The sequence below is a fragment of the Amblyraja radiata genome, chromosome 43 (assembly GCF_010909765.2).
Source record: "Amblyraja radiata isolate CabotCenter1 chromosome 43, sAmbRad1.1.pri, whole genome shotgun sequence".
NCBI classification, from domain to species: Eukaryota; Metazoa; Chordata; class Chondrichthyes; order Rajiformes; family Rajidae; genus Amblyraja; species Amblyraja radiata.
In genome coordinates this window covers 6127112-6145582 of record NC_045998.1, presented here as the reverse complement: position 1 = coordinate 6145582, position 18471 = coordinate 6127112, and positions in this window count along the sequence as shown.

Below are 18471 nucleotides of genomic sequence, written 5' to 3'. Positions count from 1 at the left end.
AATCACCCCATCACCCGTTCCTCCAACGTAACCCATTCGTCAACACAAATTTCCACCACTCACCCATAGCCCCCAACTGCGCAGGCACGACTCATTTCCCCTCATCCCCAACACTCCCTCCCCCTTCTCTTCACCCTCCCTCTTCTCTCCCTCACCGCCTTCCCTCCTCCACTCCATCCTTCACCTCTCCCTCCCTCTCCTTTACCCTACCCTCAGTCACTCCTTACACTCAGTCACTTCCTCCCACCCTCCCTACACCCCTGACCCATTGGGCCCCATTTCCCCAATGCAATATTCCACCACTCACCTGTTTCCCCAACGCAATATTCCACCACTCACCCGTTCTCCCAACGCAACCCTTTCCACCAACTCAACCAATCCTTCCCATGTGGTGGTGGGGGGGGGGGGGGTGGTGGACAGTTGCTGCTTCCCGGAGCCAATGAATGGACTCGACGTTTGGGTTGGTATAAGCGCTCCCTTGAGCCAATCAATCCTTCTCACATGGGGGGGCGGGGAAATCTCACTCTCTCCTTACTCCCCTTTCACTCATTCATTCATTCATTCATTCATTCATTCATTCATTCATTCATTCATTCATTCCCTACCCTCAGTCAATCCATCCCTCACCTCTCCCCTTTCACACTCTCCCACTAAAGACAATGGTTAAATAACATTTCTTCTCCTCCCATCCCCCACTCCGTCAACTCTCATAGCTTGTGTATTGGCAGCAGAGATCACATTGTGATGTTATTTTCAGTTGTCGGAATTTTCAGGGCAGCTTGTGTAAATGAGATCCCATTGTGATTGGAGGACTGTGAGATGCCATTGTGACATCATCACTGGAAGCTGCTCGAAAAGTCTCACTCTCACTGTCAGTTATTATTCTCATAGTTCTCTTTTTTTGAACTTTAAATATTAATAACGTGAGATATAACATCAAATGTGAAGAAACTTGATACGAATGACCACGGGAAAAAGCCGTGTAACATTCTGCAAAACAATGTTGCGCTATTGTGTACCGTTTTGGCGTAGCTACTGAGATCACAGACAGGCAGACAAACAAGTCGAGACTTTTAACAGTATACTAGACCAAGTGCAGACCCGTTGGGCCTGTTCCCCGAACGTGTTTCAGACCCCGAGTACGGGGAGGGGGGGGGGGGGGGGGGAGTGGGCGGGCGGGCGTGATGCCGAGTGAGCCTGCGGGCCAGGCGTACGCTGTCAAGACGCTGCATACGCCGTCAAGACGCTGCGTATGCCGTAAAGACGCTGCGTATCACGTCGAGACGCTGCATACGCCCTCAATGCGCCTGCAGGCCAACAAAGATCGGCTGTTCCCCCGCTGCTTTTCGCCATCCTCGGACAGAGTACGGCGAAAAGCAGCGGGGGAACAGCCGATCTTTGGCTTCAGACAGCATGACAGAGCCGGGCCGGGGGGGAGTGGAGGAGAGCCGGGCAGCAGCAACCATTATGGTGGCTGGCCAGCAGGAGGCGAAGAAATGAGTGAGTGGGGGGGGGAAGGATTTTATTAAAAATGTGTACATAAAAACGACGAAATTTAATGAGGAGTGGATTCACGAATGTAAAAGTGAAATGGCTAGCGACATGGAAAAAATCTCGGAGTTTTTGCGTGTGATTTTGGCGGACCAATGAATCAAAGGCCAAAAATCGAATCTGAAAATCGAATCTGACATACACCAACACACACACACACACACACACAACACACACACACACACACACACACACACACAATTTTAAAAGTATATACCCTGTAGATGGATAGATACTCTATGTGTGTGTGTATATATAAATATATACACACACACATACACATGTATATGTTTATTTATCTATATATCTATATTTTATTTATTTGTATATATATATATATACAAATAAATAAAATATAGATATAACTATAAACAAATAAACAAACAATAATAGTAAAAAGTCAAAAATAATGCTCCCAAGTCGATGTAATTCAGAGATTAGTTGAGGTTGTAGTGTTTAATAGCCTGATGGACATTACAGTTTTCAGGCTCCTGTACCTTCTTCCCGATGGCAGTGGTGAAGATAAAGATGCAGGGGATTAACAATGCCTTGATTCAGAACTGGCTAAATGATAGAAGACAGAGGGTTGTGGTTGTGGTTGAAAGCCAATATTCAGGCTGGGGGTCTGTGACCAGTGGAGTTCCCCATATATCTGTGGGGGGACATCTACGGTTTGTGATATGTATAAATAACAGGGTTAGTTAGTAATTTTGCAGATTCCTGGTGTTTTGTAGTGGAGGAAGGCTGTCAAAGTGTGCAGTGGGATATAGATCAGCTACAGAAATGAGGGGTGAAGTGGCAGGTGGACTTTAATCCAAGCAAGTGTGAGATGGTGCACTTGGATAGGGCAAATTCACAGGGGAAAATATACAATTAATACAATGACCCTCAACAGCATTGATGTACAGAGGGACCTTAGAGGCCAAGTCCACAACTCCCTGAAAATGACAACACATTTCACAAGGATTTTGTGTACAAAATCATGAGGGAATAGATCCATAGATGCACAGAGTCTCTTGCCCAGAGTGGGTGAATCGAGAACCAGAGGACATGGATTTAAGATGAAGGGGAAAATAATTAATAGGAATCTGAGGGGTAACAGTTCCACACAAAGGGTGGTGGGTGCATGGAACGAGCTACCAGAGGAGGTGGTTGAGGCAGGGACTATCCCAACATTGAAGAAACAGTTAGACAGGTACATGGATAGGACAGGTTTGGAGGGATATGGACCAAGTGCGGGCAGGTGGTACTAGTGTAGCTGGGATATGTTGGCCAGTGTGGGCAAGTTGGTCGGGTTGGGCCTGTTTCCACATGTATCACTATGGCACTATGTATCTATGTTGCTGGGACTCGAGGGCCTGAGCTATAGGGTAAGGTTGGGCAGGCTGGGACTTTATTCCTTGGAGCACAGGAGGCTGCGGGGTGATTATAGACGTACACAAAATCATGAAGGGGATAGATGGGGTGAATGCACAGAGACCTTTGCCCAGAGTAATGGAATCGAGAATCATAGGACATAGATTGAAAGTGAGAGATGATAGGAATAACATTTTCACACGTAGGGTGGTGGGTAGAGGGTATAACCTGCCAGAGGAGGTAGTTGAGGCAGGTACTGCAACAACAGGCAAGTGAGTCTAGCATAGACAGGTGAATGCACAGTCTTTTTTCAAGCTTTTTTTGTGGCACCCACAATTGCTGCCTCGCCAACAGTCTGTCTCTTCCTTTCCTTCTATGTTGTTTGCTAATATGAATGTTTTAGTGTTCTTTATCTTGTTTTATGTGAGGGGTCGGGGAAACTTTTAAGAATCTCTTACCTGGACGGAGATGCGAGTTTTTTTCCTGTATCGTATCCGTCCGCACTGTGGCCGAACATCGTGGAGCTGCCGGCCTCTTGCTGGAGATCGACTTCGGGAGCTCCAACCACGGAGGCTTTGATCGCCGTCTGCGGGAGCTTTGATCGCCCCGACTGCGGATGGTTCAACTGCCCCGACCGTGGGAGTAAAGGATGGAAGAAGATTAGACTTATCTTTATGTTAACTTTTATGTGGTAGTGTGGCTTGTTGCTTTTTATAGTCAGGCTTTATGGCAAATCGAGTTTCACTGTACCTTATCTGCAGAAGGGTTTCGGCCCGAAACGTTGCCTATTTCCTTTGCTCCATAGATGCTGCTGCACCCGCTGAGTTTCTCCAGCATTTTTGTGTACCTTCACTGTACCTTAATTGGTACATGTGACAATAAAAGACCTTTGAACCTTTGAGGGTAGAGATCAACATCCAAAGGGTTTAAGAAGGAACTGCAGATGCTGGAAAATCGAAGGTAGACAAAAGTGCTGGAGAAACTCAGCAGGTGCAGCAGCATCTATGGAGCGAAGGAAATAGGCAACGTTTCGGGCCGGAACCCTTCTTCAGACTGATGTAGGGTGGAGAGGGGAGGGGGGGGGGGAGAAGAAAGGAGAAAGGAAGAGGGGGTCCCGAGGGCTGAGGGAGGACTGAGAAGGGGAGGAAACATAGAAATAGGTGCAGGAGGAGGCCATTCGGTCCTTCGAGCCGGCACCGCCATTCATTGTGATGATGGCTGATCGTCCACTATCAATAACCCGTGCCTGCCTTCTCCCCATATCCCTTGACTCAATTTGCCCCTAGAGCTCTATCTCACTCTCTCTTAAATCCATCCAGTGATTTGGCCTCCACTGCCCTCTGTGGCAGGGAATTCCACAAATTCACAACTCTTTGGGAGAAAAGTTTTTTTCTCATCTTAGTCTTAAATGACCTCCCCTTTATTCTAAAACTGTGGCCCCTGGTTTTGGACTCGCCCAACATTGGGAACATTTTTCCTGCATCTAGCTTGTCCAGTCCATTTATAATTTTGTATGTTTCTATAAGATCCCCCACTCGTCCTTCTAAACTCCAGTGAATACAAGCCTAGTCTTTTCAATCTTTCCTCATATGACAGTCCCGCCATCCCAGGGATCAATCTCGTGAACCTATGCTGCACTGCCTCAATCAGACGTACAGGTTTGTTGTTAAATTGGCTTGGTATAAATGTAAATTGTCCCCAGTATGTGTAGGATAGTGTTAATGTGCGGGGATCGCTGGTGGGCGTGGACTTAGTGGGCCGAAGGGCTTGTTTCCGCGCTGTATCTCTAAACTAAGCTAAACCTAAACTAAATTGTCTGACAAATTAACTATTAAAAAGTAACGATAAATGGACAATGCCTTGGTTATTCAGTAACAATAATATGGGTGGCAATAATGTGATGATCGTCAGAATGTAATAGCGGGATCATAAAGATACCCATTACACTTGTTTGCCTGACCCCTCCTTTTGGAACAGTTACTGTCATTGTTCTGGGTAAAATTCTCACCACTGTAGGAACTCAGCAGTTCAGGCAGTAGCTGTGGGGGGATGGATAGGCACTGTGTCGAGTCGGGACCCTTCTTCAGATTGGTGAAGTAGTAGGGGGATAAAGGTGGAAGAGAGAGAGGTGAGGGCGTGACAAAGTCTGGCAAGTGGTAAGGTTAGCTACAGGTGAGGAAGGAACGCTTACAGGTGGGTGGAGTAAGTGACAAAGGCTAGATGTGAACAAGAGACAAAGAGCAAATATAAGGAGAGAAAGATGAGTAGAATGTAAAGCCATGGAGAGATACGAAACTAAACTTAATCATAATCCTTCCTACAGCACAGAGTCAGAGAGCCTTAGAGTGATACAGCATGGAAACAGGCCCTACAGCCCAACACGCCCACGCTGGCCAACATGTCCCATCTACACTAGTCCCACCTGCCTGCATTTGGCCCATATCCCTCTAAACCTCTCCTATCCTATCCTCAACTGAATCATGCCACCACAATGAGCGAGCGGTCCTGGTCTACCTCATTGGTGGCCCTCGGACTATCGTTGATCGGACTTTCCTGGCTTTACCTTGCACTAAACGTTATTCCCTTTATCATGTATCTATACAGCGGATGGCTTGAGTGTTGTCTTTCCGCTGACTGGTTAGCACGCAACAAAAGTGTTTCACTGTACCTCGGTACACGTGACAATAAACTAAACTAAGCTGAACTGAACATAGAGACATAGAGTCATAGAGTGATACAGCGTGGAAACAGGCCCTTCAGCCCAACTTGACCACACCGGCCAACATATCCCACCTACACTAGTCCCACCTGCCTGCATTTGGTCTACATACCTCCAAATCCATGTACCTGTCTAAATGTTTCTTAAACGTTGGGATAGTCCCAGCCTCAACTACCTCCTCTGGCAGCTTGTTCTATACACCCACCACCCTTTGTGTAAAAAAGTTACACCTCAGATTCCTATTATATATTTTCCCCTTCACCTTGAACCTATGTCCTCTGATCCTCGATTCCCCTACTCTGGGCAAGAGACTCTGTGCATCTGTCCGATTTATTCCTCTCATGCTTTTATCCACCTCTATAAGATCCTCATAAGGTCATAAGTGATAAGTAATACCATTTGGCCTATCAAGTCTACTCCGCTATTCAATCATGCTGATGGATCTCTCCCTCCTAACCCCATTCCCTGCCTTCTCCCCATAACCTCTCGTACCTGTACTAATCAAGAATCTGTCAATCTCTGCCTTAAATATATCCACTGACTTTGCCTCCACAGCAAAGAATTCCACAGATTCACCACCCTCTGACTAAAGAAATTCCTCCTCATCTCCTTCCTAAAAGAACATCCTTTAATTGTGAGGCTATGACCTCTAGTCATAGACTCTCACACTAGTGGAAACATCCTCTCCACATCTACTCTATCAAAGCCTTTCACTATTCTGTATGTTTCAATGAGATCCCCCCCCTCATTCTTTTAAACTCCAGTGAGTACAGGGCCAGTGCCATCAATCTCTCATCATATATTATCAAATGCTCATCCTCCTGTGCTCTAAGGAATAGAGTCCCACCCTACTCAACCTCTCCCTGTAGCTCACAAGAAGTTCCTGTCTAATTGTTTCTGAAATGTTGCCATAGTCCCTGCCTCAACTAGCTCCGGACCAGAGCATGGTGACCAGAATTGCAGGATGTTCAGTTGTTGGGGAATCTGCGGGTCCAGCACAAACAAAGTATATTTAAGAAAGCAAGAAAAGAGAAAACCAGGATTTACTGATCTCTTATTTAACCAGCTGTTTGGACTATGTTAAAATGTTAATGTTAATTTAGTTTAGAGATACAGCGCGGAAACAGGCCCTTCGGACCACTGAGTCCGCTTCAACCAGTGATCACCCCGTACACTAGCACTATCCTACGCAGGGGTACAGTGAAAAGCTTTTGTTGCGTGCTAACCAGTCAGCGGAAAGACTATACATGATTACAATCAAGCTGTCCACAGTGTACAGATACAGGATAAAGGGAATAATGTTTAGTGCAAGGTAAAGCCAGCAAAGTCTGATTAAAGATAGTCCAAGTGTCTCCAGTGAGATAATATAGTAGGTCAGGACCCGCTCTCTAATTGGTGATAGGATAATTCAGTTGTCTGATGATAGCGAGGAAGAATCTGTCCCTGAATCTGGAGGTCTGGGTTTTCACACTTCTGTACTTCAAGGCAGAGGTAGATAGATTCTTGATTAGTACGGGTGTCAGCAGTCATGGGGAGAAGGCAGGAGAATGGGGTTAGGAAGGAGAGAAGATCAGCCATGATTGAATAGCGGAGTAGACTTGATGGGCCAAATGGCCTAATTCTGCTCCTATCACTTATGACCTCTTGCCTGATGGGAGAGGGGAGAAGAAGGAGTGACTGGGGCGAGACTTGTCCTTGATTATGCAGCTGGCCAGACTTGTAAACAGGTCCTGTATGTAAACAAGGTTAGAGCACATGGAATTGGGCTGATATCCCAGCATGGGTTATTTAACAGATTAAAGGCAAAGATTGGGAATAAGACGTTTAGTTTAGTTCAGTTGAGTTTAGTTTAGTTGAGTTTAGTTTAGTTTAGTTTAGTTTAGTTTAGAGATACAGCGCGAAACAGGCCCTTTTGGCCCATCAAGTCCGCACTGACCAGCGATCCCCACACACTAACACTCGTGCTAGTGAAGGTAAGAATAGGAGGACAGGGGAAATGAATGTGTAGCTGAGGAGTTGGTGCAGGGAGCAGAGAGTCAGATTTCTGGAACATTGGGATCTTCTCTGGGGCAGGGGTGACCTGTATAAAAGGGACGGGTTACACCGTAACTGGAGGGGGACCAACATCCTAGCGAGAAGGTTTGCTAATGCTGCACCGGTGGGTTTAAACTAGACTGGTAGGGGGGTGGGATCTCGTGCAGGACAGAGGCACGTGAGAGGCTAGAAGTTGGTATGGAGGGTGTTGAGGGAAAGGTTAGTGGACGGAATAAGCAGGTGAAAGGCGGAGAGCGAGGAAGGAGGGTTGGTTTAAACTGCACTATTTTAATGCAAGGGGCTTGACTGGTGAGGCAGATGAGCTTGGGGCGTGGATAGGTATGAGCGACTGGGATGTTGTAGCCATGACGGAAACCTGGTTAAGGGAGGGGCAGGACTGGCAGCTCAATGTTCCCGGGGTACAGGAGCTTCAGGAGAGACAGGGGTGAGGGAAAAGAGGAGGGGGTTTGCATTGTTGGTTAAGGAGGATGTCAAGGCTGAGTTCAGAGGTGACATTATGGACATTTCGTCTAGTGAGGCTATATGGGTGGAGCTGAGGAACAAGAAAGGGATGATCACCTTGTTGGGGGTGTACTACAGACCCCCAAATAGTCAATGGGAATTAGAAGAACAAATGTGCCGGGAGATTGCAGACAGCTGCAGGTCAAATAAGTTTGTTGTAGGAGGGGATTTCAACTTTCCCAATATAGACTGGGAAAATCATAGCGTGAAGGGTTCAGATGGGGTGCAATTCCTCAAAAGTGTTCAGGAGAGTTTTCTTAAACAGTATGTGGAGGCCTCAACATGTGAGAAGGCAACACTGGGTCTAGTATTGGGAAATTGGGAAGGCAAGTTAATGAAGTGTGTGTGGAGGAGCCTTTTTGGGACTAGTGGCTACAGTTCGATTAGGTTTAAGATAGTTATGGATCGGGACGGAGAGGGTCCACGTGTTAAAATGCACAACTGGGGTAAGGCCAACTTTGAGGGTATGAGAGAAGGTCTCGCTCAAGTTGACTGGAGCAGGTTATTTGAGGGGAAAGGAACATTGACTAAGTGGGATGTTTTTAAAAGTGTACTGACGAAAGCTCAGGATGTGTACGGCCCCGTTAGAGTGACGGGCAAAGCAGGCAAATGTAAGGAAGCTTGCCTGACGAGGGAAATTGAGACGTTAGTCAAAAACATGAAGGATGCATGGGACAGGTATACGCAGCTGGGATCAAGTGCATCCCTGGAGGACTTTCGGGAACTAAGCAGCAAACTAAAAAAGGAGATCAGAAGGGCAAAAAGGGGCCAGAAGATATCTGGTGGGTAGCATTAAGGACAATCCCGAAATTTTTTATAAATACATATGGGGGAAAAGGGTAACTAGAGAGAGAGAGTGGGACCTCTCAGGAATCAAAGAGGTCACCTCTGTGTCGAGCCACAGGAGATGGGCAAGGTCCTAAATGAGTATTTCTCCTCTGTATTTACTGAGGAGAAAGATAGTAAGAATTGAATTGAATTGAATACATTTTATTAGCCAAATATGTATACATACAAGGAATTTGCCTTGGTGCTTTGCTCATAAGTAACAAACGGAGAGCAGTAGACAATTACAAATAAAACATTACAATTTAAACAGGTGATGAATTAAATAAACTACCAGAGCAAAAGGAGGCTACAGACTTTTGGCTGTTGAGTAGAGCTACCACTCGTGGAAAAAAACTGTGTTTATGTCTGGCTGTGGCGGCTTTGACAGTCCGGAGTCGCCTTCCAGAGGGAATTGATTCAAAGAGTTTGTGGCCAGGGTGAGAGGGGTCAGAGGTGATCTTGCCCGCTCGCTTCCTGGCCCTTGCAGTGTACAGTTCATCAATGGGGGGGGGGGTTGCAGCCAACAACCTTCTTGGCTGATCGAATGATTCGCTGCAGCCTCCGGATGTCATGCTTGGTGGCTGAGCCAAACCAGACCAGTCGATGGTGGCCTCCCATTTAATGTCCCTGCAGATGATGGTTCCAAGGAACTTAAAAGACTCCACAGATGTGACTGTGGTGTTGTTGATAGAAGGAACTGCAGATGCTGGAAAATCGAAGGTAGACAAAAATGCTGGAGAAACTCAGCGGGTGAGGCAGCATCTATGGAGCAAAGGTCCGAGATGTGCTTTCTCAGCCTCACATGTTGATGGTGAGTGGGGGGAGCTCTCCTAAAGTCTACAATAAATTCCACCCTCTTAAGATCATTGAGCTCCAGGTTGTTGCGATGGCACCAGGACGCCAACTGTGTCACTTCCTGTCTGTAGGTAGATTCCTCCCCATCCCCGGCTAGGAAGCGGCCGTTCCAGGTGGCCCAGCCACTGTGAGGACTCTCCCGACGCCGGGGCAACTCCACCCGGCCAGAACGGCCAGGAACATCGGGCCTCCGTAGAGGCAATAGGCCTGACTTTTGGGAGAACTGGGGTTGGGGACTGGACTCTGTGCCTTCCCCCACAGTGGTAACCACTGTGGGGGGATGATTTTTTTGTATGTAGTTACTATGTTAGTCTGTGTCCAAGATGGCTGTCGGAAGGGAGGGTGGACGCTGGCGCGCTTTAGCTGCCGCTGCTCTCTCTTCACATTGTGTTTTTTGATTTTGTGTCTTTGGAGCGATTTCTATCTTTAATTTGTATATTGATGATGTCCTTATTATTTATTTTTCTCCGACTATGTTTTTTTCTCTTCTGTTAATCTTTGTAAGGTGTCCTTGAGATTTGAAAGGCGCCCGAAAATAAAATGTATTATTATTATTATTATTATACCAGGTCAGTCCAATCAGGGTTGTGTCATCCGCAAACTTGAGAAGCTTGACAGAGGAGTCAGTGGAGGTGCAGTCATTGGTATAGAGAGAGTAAAGGAGAAGGGAGAGTACACAGCCTTGCGGTGCTCCTATGCTGAGGGTCTGCGAGTCCGAGATGTGCTTTCCCAGCCTCACATGCTGCTTCCTGTCTGTCAGGAAGTTGGTGATCCACTGACAGAGGGGTTCAGGCACAGTCAACTCGGAAAGTTTGGAGTGTAGTAGCTCTGGCACAATGGTGTTGAATGCAGAGCTAAAATCCACAAACAGGATCCTTGCATAGGTCCCCTGGTGGTCTAAGTGCTGGAGGATGAAGTGCAGGCTTAGGTTGACTGTGTCATCCACCGATCTATTTGCCCGGTATGCAAACTGCAGGGGGTCCAGCACATCTTTCATGGGTCTTCATGATTTGTGCGATAGGAATTATGTCTCCGGAATAGCTTTTCCACCTCCTCAATTGCAATTGTTAGATGGGGGAAATTGGAGCAGTCACTGGAAGTGTCTTGAGAGCAGTCAGGGTCACTGTCGAAGAAGTACTGATGGTACTCTCATGTTTGAAGGCAGGCAAATCTCAAGGGCCTGACCTGATATATCCGAGGACATTGTGGGAAACTAGAGAGGAAATTGCGGGAGCCCTGGTTGAAATTTACAAGTCGTCCTTAAATACAGGAGAGGTGCCGGAAGACTGGAGGGTGGCAAATGTTGTGCCTCTTTTCAAGAAGGGCTGCAGGAAGAATGCTGGGAACTATAGGCCGGTGAGCTTAACATCTGTAGTTGGTGAGTTACTGGAGGGTATTCTGAGGGATAGGATATACAGGCATTTGGATGGGAAAGGGCTGATTAGGGATAGTCAGCATGGTTTTGTATGTGGGAGGTCATGTCTCATTGATTTTTTTTGAAGATGTGACCAAAAAGGTTGATGAGGGCAGAGCTGTAGATGTTGTGTACATGGACTTCAATAAGGCGTTCGACAAGGTTCCGCATGGTAGGCTGCTCTGGAAGGTTAGATCGCGTGGGATCCAAGTAGAGATGGCTGAATGGATAGCACATTGGCACAATGGAAGGAAGCAGAGGGTGATGGTGGGAGGTTGCTTTCCAGACTGGAGGCCTGTGACTAGTGGTGTGCCTCAAGGTTCGGTGATGGGCCCGTTACTGTTTGTCATCTACATCAATGATTTGGATGAGAACATACAGGGCAAGATTAGCAAGTTTGCTGATGATACACAAGTTAGTAGTCTTGCAGATAGTGAAGATGGTTGTGAACGATTGCAGCAGGATCTGGATCGGGTGGGCGGAGGAAAGGTTGATGGAATTTAACGTGAGGTGTTGCATTTTGGAATGTCGAACAAGGGCAGGTCCTACACAATAAAAGGTAGGCCTCTGGGGAGTGTTGTGGAGCAGAGGGATCTAGGAGTACAAGTGCATGGTTCCTTGAAGGTCAAGTCGCAGGAGATAAAGTGGCCAAAAAGGCTTTTGGTACTTTGGCCTTCTATACTCAGAGTATTGAGTATAGAAGTTGGGAGGTCAGGTTGCAGTTGTATAAGACGTTGGTGAGACCGCATTTAGAATATTGTGTTCAGTTCTGGGCACCATGTTATTATAAAGATATTGTCAAGCTTGAAAGGGTTCAGAAAACATTTACGAGGATGTTGCCAGGACTAGAAGGGTGTGAGCTACAGGGAGAGGTTGAGTAAGCTGGTTCTCTATTCCATGGAGTGCAGGAGGATGAGTATTGATCTTATAGAATTATTCAAAATCATGAAAGGAACAGATCGGGTGGATACACAGAGTCTTTTGCCCAGAGTAGGGGAATGGAGGACATACTGTAGGTTCAAGGTGAAGGGGAACAGATTTAATAGGAATCCGAGTGGTATCTTTTTCACAAAAGGTGTGGTGGATGTATAGAACAAGCTGCCAGAGGAGGTGTCTTGAGAGCAGTCAGGGTCACTGTCGAAGAAGTACTGAAGGTACTGTCGTGTTTGAAAGCAGGCAAATCTCCAGGATCTGATATATCCGAGGACATTGTGGGAAACTAGAGAGGAAATTGCGGGAGCCTTGGTTGAAATTTACAAGTCGTCCTTAAATACAGGAGAGGTGCCGAGGACTGGAGGGTGGCAAATATTGAGGCCTAGACTATCCAATTGTTGACAAAAGAAACAGTTGGACAGGTAAATGGATAGGACAGGTTTGGTGGGGTATGGACCAAGTGCAGGCAAGTAGGACTCGTGTAGCTGGGACATTGTTGGCCGGTGTGGGCAAGTTGGGCTGAAGCATCTGTTTCCACACTGTATCACTCTATGACTCTATCCTACACACACAATTTATACCAAGCTAATTAACCTACAAACATGTACGCCTTTGGTGTTTGGGAGGAAACCGCAGATCTCGGAGAAAACCCACACAGGTAACGGGGAGAACGTACAGACTCTGCACCCGTAGTCAGGATCAAACCCGGGTCTCTGACACTGTAAGGCAGTGCACCACAGTGCCGGCCTATGTTGTGACCACATAGATCGATGCTTAGACCCTGATTGTTAATAATCTATATCAATAATCATCATGATCTGGCCTGGGAGATCAAATATCACAGAGTTAGTTGACTAATCCATTTGGACCAATGAGTTATGCCCCTGTCGCACTTAGGAAACCTGAACGGAAACCTCTGGAGACTTTCCGCCCCACCCAAGGTTTCCGTGCGGTTCCTGGAGGTTGCAGGTGGTTGCCGGAGGTTGCAGGTAGTGGAAGCAGGTAGGGAGACTGACAAAAACCTCCGGGAACCGCACGGAAACCTTGGGTGGGGCGCAAAGTCTCCAGAGGTTTCCGTTCAGGTTTCCTAAGTGGGACAGGGGCATTAGTTGACTAATCCATTTGGACCAATGAGTTAGGGAGAAGGATGCAAAGAGGCTTCACGGAGAGATTGATCAGTGGTGCAGCGGTAGAGAGACGCTGCCTTATAGCGCCAGAGACCCGGGTTCGACCCGGGTGCCGTCTGTACGGAATTCGTACATTCTCCCCGGGACCTGCGTGGGTTTTCTCCGTGTGCTTTCGTTTCTTTGCACACCCCAAAGACGTGCAGGTTTGCAGGTTGATTGGCTTCTGTAAATTGTCCCTCGTGTGTATGGTAGAACTAGTGTGAATGGGCGTTCGTTGGTCGGCGCAGACTTGGTGGGCTGAAGGGCCCGTTTCCAGGCTGTATCTGTAAAGTAACCTAAACAAATAGGTTGATTGGGAGATACAGCATGGAAACGGCCCATCGAGTCCATGCCGACTATTGGTCACCCGTTCACACGAGCAAGGAATCAACGCGATGTGTTTCCAATTCCTTGTTGGATCCCAGCTGCCCATTTCTCAATGAATATTTGAATGAATGAATGAATCAATTTCCTAATCAATCAATCAATCAATCAATCAATCAATCAATCAATCAATCAATCAATCAATCAATCAATCAATCAATCAATCAATCAATCAATCAATCAATCAATCAATCAATCAATCAATCAATCAATCAATCAATCAATCAATCAATCAATCAATCAATCAATCAATCAATCAATCAATCAATCAATCAATCAATCAATCAATCAATCAATCAACCGACCGACCGACCAATCAATCAATCAATCAATCAATCAATCAATCAATCAATCAATCAATCAATCAATCAATCAATCAATCAATCAACCAACCAACCAACCACAATCAATCAATCACAATCAATCAATCACAATCAATCAATCAATCAATCAGCCGATCAAGTAATTAACCAATTATTTATTTATTTAACAGACGATACTTTATTATCACATGTGCCATGTCACAATAAATGACATTTTCTCCGGGTGCTCCGGTTTCCTCCCACACTCCAAAGACGTACAGTACAAGTCTGTAAGTAAATTGGCTTCGGTAAAATTGTAAATTGTAAATTGTCCCAAATGTGTGCAAGGTAGTGTTAAGGGCCTGTGCCACGAGCATGCGACTCCATGCGGCAAGCGTGACCAAACCAGAAGCGGAAGTTCGAGTGAAGCCCGCGGGAAGTTCGCGCGTGACATACGGCGTCGAGACGCTGCATACGGCGTCGAGGCGGCTGCGGGCCGGCAGGCCGTTGCTGCGCAGAATTTTCGAACACGGTCAGTTTTTCAGAGCCCCGCGCGATTTCGGGACCAGCTCTGCACAACTCCATACGGCTCCGACGATCGAAGTGGGACCCGCCCCGCGAGGCCGTACGGCTCAAGCGACCACGTTAGGTTGCGCTTGCCGCATGGAGTCGCATGCTCATGAGACAGGCCCTATAGTGTGTGGGAATCGCTGGTCGGAGTGGCCTCGGAGGGCCGAAGGGCCAGTTTCCACACTGTCTGTAAAATAAACTAAAACTAATTGTTAGACATGAGTGAGGTGACAGATAACTGCAGTGTGGTTAATATTATTTTATTTAAGAAGGGCTGCAAAGAAAATGCTGGGAACTATAGACCGATGATAGTAACATCTGTGGTAGACAAGTTACTAGAGAGGATTCTGCTAGATAAGATAAATATGTATTTGGATAGACAGAGGATGATTAGGGATAGTCAGCATTGTTTTGTATGTGGGAAACTGCATCCTACAAATTTGATTGAGCTTTTCGAAGAAGGAACCCAAGAAGGTTGATGAGGGGAAGGCAGTAGATGTTGTATATATGGACTTCAGCAAGGCTTTTCATACGTGTGGGAAGGAACTGCACTGAAGATAGACACAAAATGCTAGAGTAACTCAGCGGGACAGGCAGCAAGTCTGGATGGAAGGAATGGGTGATGTTTTGGGTCCCGACCCGAAGCACCACTCGGCTTTTCATAAGGTTCCGCCTGGCAGGCTGCTCTGGAAGTTTAGACCGCATGGGATTCAGGGAGAACTAGCTGACTTGACTTCATGGAAGGAATTGGCTTCATGGAAGGAACTTCATAGTGGAAGGTTGCTTTACGGACAGGAGGCCTGTAGTTGCTGGTGTGGCTCAAGGATTAAGACACTTATCCGTTCTCTCCCCATATATTTGCTTTTCTTAATGCCCGCTGACTATTGGGGCGGGAGGGCAACAATATTACTCCGTCAAAGTGATCACCCCTTTCTTAGTTCTAAGTTTTAGAGATACAGTGCGGAAACAGGCCCTTCGACCCACTGAGTCCATGGGGACCAGCAATTATCCCGGACACTAACACTATCCTACACGCACTAGGGACAATTGTATGGAAGCTAATTAATCTACATTTCCCCATCTCTCTCCATCCCTCCACCTTCCCAGTTCTCCGACCAGTCACTGTCTCTGACTACATTTTATCTCTGTTTGCTTTGTTGTTACCTTCTCCTGGCTAACAATTATTTATTCTACATTTTCCTTGGTCTCCATTCCCTTTGTCCTATTTTCACACCTTACACTTCCTTATGGTGTGGGGGGGAGGAGGTGGTGTGGGGGGAAGGAGAGAGGAATGGGGGAGGGGTAAAGGGAGGTGTGGGTGTGTGGGGGGAGGGGGGGTGTGGGGGAGGAGGGGGAAGGGGCTTGGGGTTGTGGGGAGGAGGGGGAAGCGGGGAGATGGGCAGGGGGGCTGGGGGGAGGGACTCCACTCAGCGGCCACCAGCCACAGTTCCACACAGCACCTCCCGACTCCACACAGTGACTTTGCCGACTCCACTCTTGTGGACACAATCAGCACGGCTTGTTTACTCAGCCCCGCCTCCAGGGCTTTATTCTCCAGCGGGTGTCAGAAGGGGTGTTACCTTCATAGAAACATAGAAACATAGAAACATGGAAAATAGGTGCAGGAGGAGGCCATTCGGCCCTTTGAGCCAGCACCACCATTCATTGTGATCATGGCTGATCGTCCCCTATCAATAACCTGTGCCTGCCTTCTCCCCATATCCCTCGATTCCACTAGCCCCTAGAGCTCTATCTAACTCGCTCTTAAATCCATCCAGTGACTTGGCCTCCACTGCCCTCTGTGGCAGGGAATTCCATAAATTCACAACTCTCTGGGTGAAAACGTTTTTTCTCACCTCAGTCTTAAATGACCTCCCCTTTATTCTAAGACTATGGCCCCTGGTTCTGGACTCGCCCAACAATGGGAACATTTTTCCTGCATCTAGCTTTCCAGTCCATTTATAATTTTATATGTTTCTATAAGTTAGTTCTATAAGTTAGTTATTCATGGTTAGTGACAGGCGAGAATCTGTTGAACTCATGATTTTTTGAACCTTCATCTTTTCTCATATATCACCGATTGGAAGTGGCTTGGAGCAGAGGAGAACGGTGAGTAAGGTGGCGAAAAAATCCTAGCGATATAGGGTAGCGTTTTTGCGCAAATTTCATTACAACGCAGAAGGAAGTGGTCAAGATGAGAGATTTAGTAATACAGGTGCACAACCTTTTATCCGAAATCCTTGGGACCAGACACTTCTCGGATTTCGGAATTTTTCGGATTTCCGAATGGAAGATTTTTGGCGTAGATTAGGTAGGTAGCGCGGGCGGCTTGAAAAGTCTGGAGCGGCTGCCTCCTCCCCGGAGACCGGGGAATCATTGTAAATCATTGCTTAAATGTTAGTCAGTTAGTTTGGAGGGATTTTCTGTGGTGGGGGTGAAGGGGGAAACCTTAATTCTTAGTCCCCTACCTGGTCGGAGAGGCGGGGAGCGGGCAATGCCTTACCGGGTCGCCGTGCAGTAAGCTCCGGAGCGCTGTGGCCGCCGACTCCCAACATCGCGGAGCTGGGGCTGCGGGCGTCCGGCCGCGGGCGGCGCCGGTTGTAGCTCCGACCCCGGCAACTCTACCCCTGGCTGCGCGGCGCTCCAAATCCAGCGCCGCCCGCGGCCGGACGCCCGCAGCCCCAGCTCCGCGATGTTGGGAGTCGGCGGCGTCGCAGCGCTGGGATACCAGCGGGGAGCGGGCAATGCCTTACCGGGTCGCCGTGCGGAAAGCTCCGGAGCGCTGTGGCCGCCGACTCACAACATCGCGGAGCTGGGGCTGCGGGCTTCCGGCCGCGGGCCGCGCTGGATTTGGAGCGCCGCGCAGCCAGGGGTAGAGTTGCCGGGGTCGGAGCTACAACCGGCGCCGCCCGCGGGCGCTACAGTAGTACAGACCTGGGTTGACCGTGGGTCGTTTCGGGTCAACCTTCCCTCATCTTCCCTAATTTTCATTCCTTCCCTATTCTTCTCTCAGCTTCCCTCTTCATTTTCCATAACTTGCATTCACATTCCCTCATCTTCCCTCACCTTCCTTAATCTTCCCTTATTTCTTCTCATCTTCCCTCCGACTTTGGTGAACAAGGTCCCTTCTCTAAAGGAAGACTCTCCCTCGAGAACGAGAAAAGGAGCAAGAAAGAGAAAGAGAAAAGAAAGAGCCTCCCTCGAAAAGAAGAGAAAGGAGAAGAGATCGAAAACCTCGAAAGCGACCCTCAAGCAACCCTCTCCCTCCCCTCTCCCCTCCCTCACCCGACCCACCTCAAATCCTCTCCCCTCCCCTCCCCTCCCCCTCCCCCCTCACCCCTCCCCCCTCCCCTCTCCCTCTCCCTCTCCCTCCCCCACCCCCTGTCCCTCTGCTTTAGGCATGCATGTCATCAATAAGGAAACTAACGAGGCCAGACTTGCAATATTATGTTCTGTTTTGCTCACCCTGTTTTGGGAATTATGCCGACAAAGTTGAAATGGTGCAGTGAAGATTTACGAGGATGTTTCCTGGACTCAAAACCTGAGGTACCGGAAGAGGTTGGGCTGGGGCTAGGACATTAATCCTTGGATCACAGGAGGCTAAGGGGTGATTTTACAGACCTATATAAAATCATGAGGGGAACAGAAAGGGTGAATAGATGGAGTATTTTACCCAGAGTAGGCGAATCAAGAGCTAGAATGCATAGATTTAAGGTGAGAGGGAAGGGTTTCATTGGAACTTGAGGGGCAACTTTTGCACACAGAGGGTGGATGGTATCTGGAACGAGCTGCCAGAGGAGGTAGTTGAGGCAGGGACTATTATAGTATTTAAAAGAA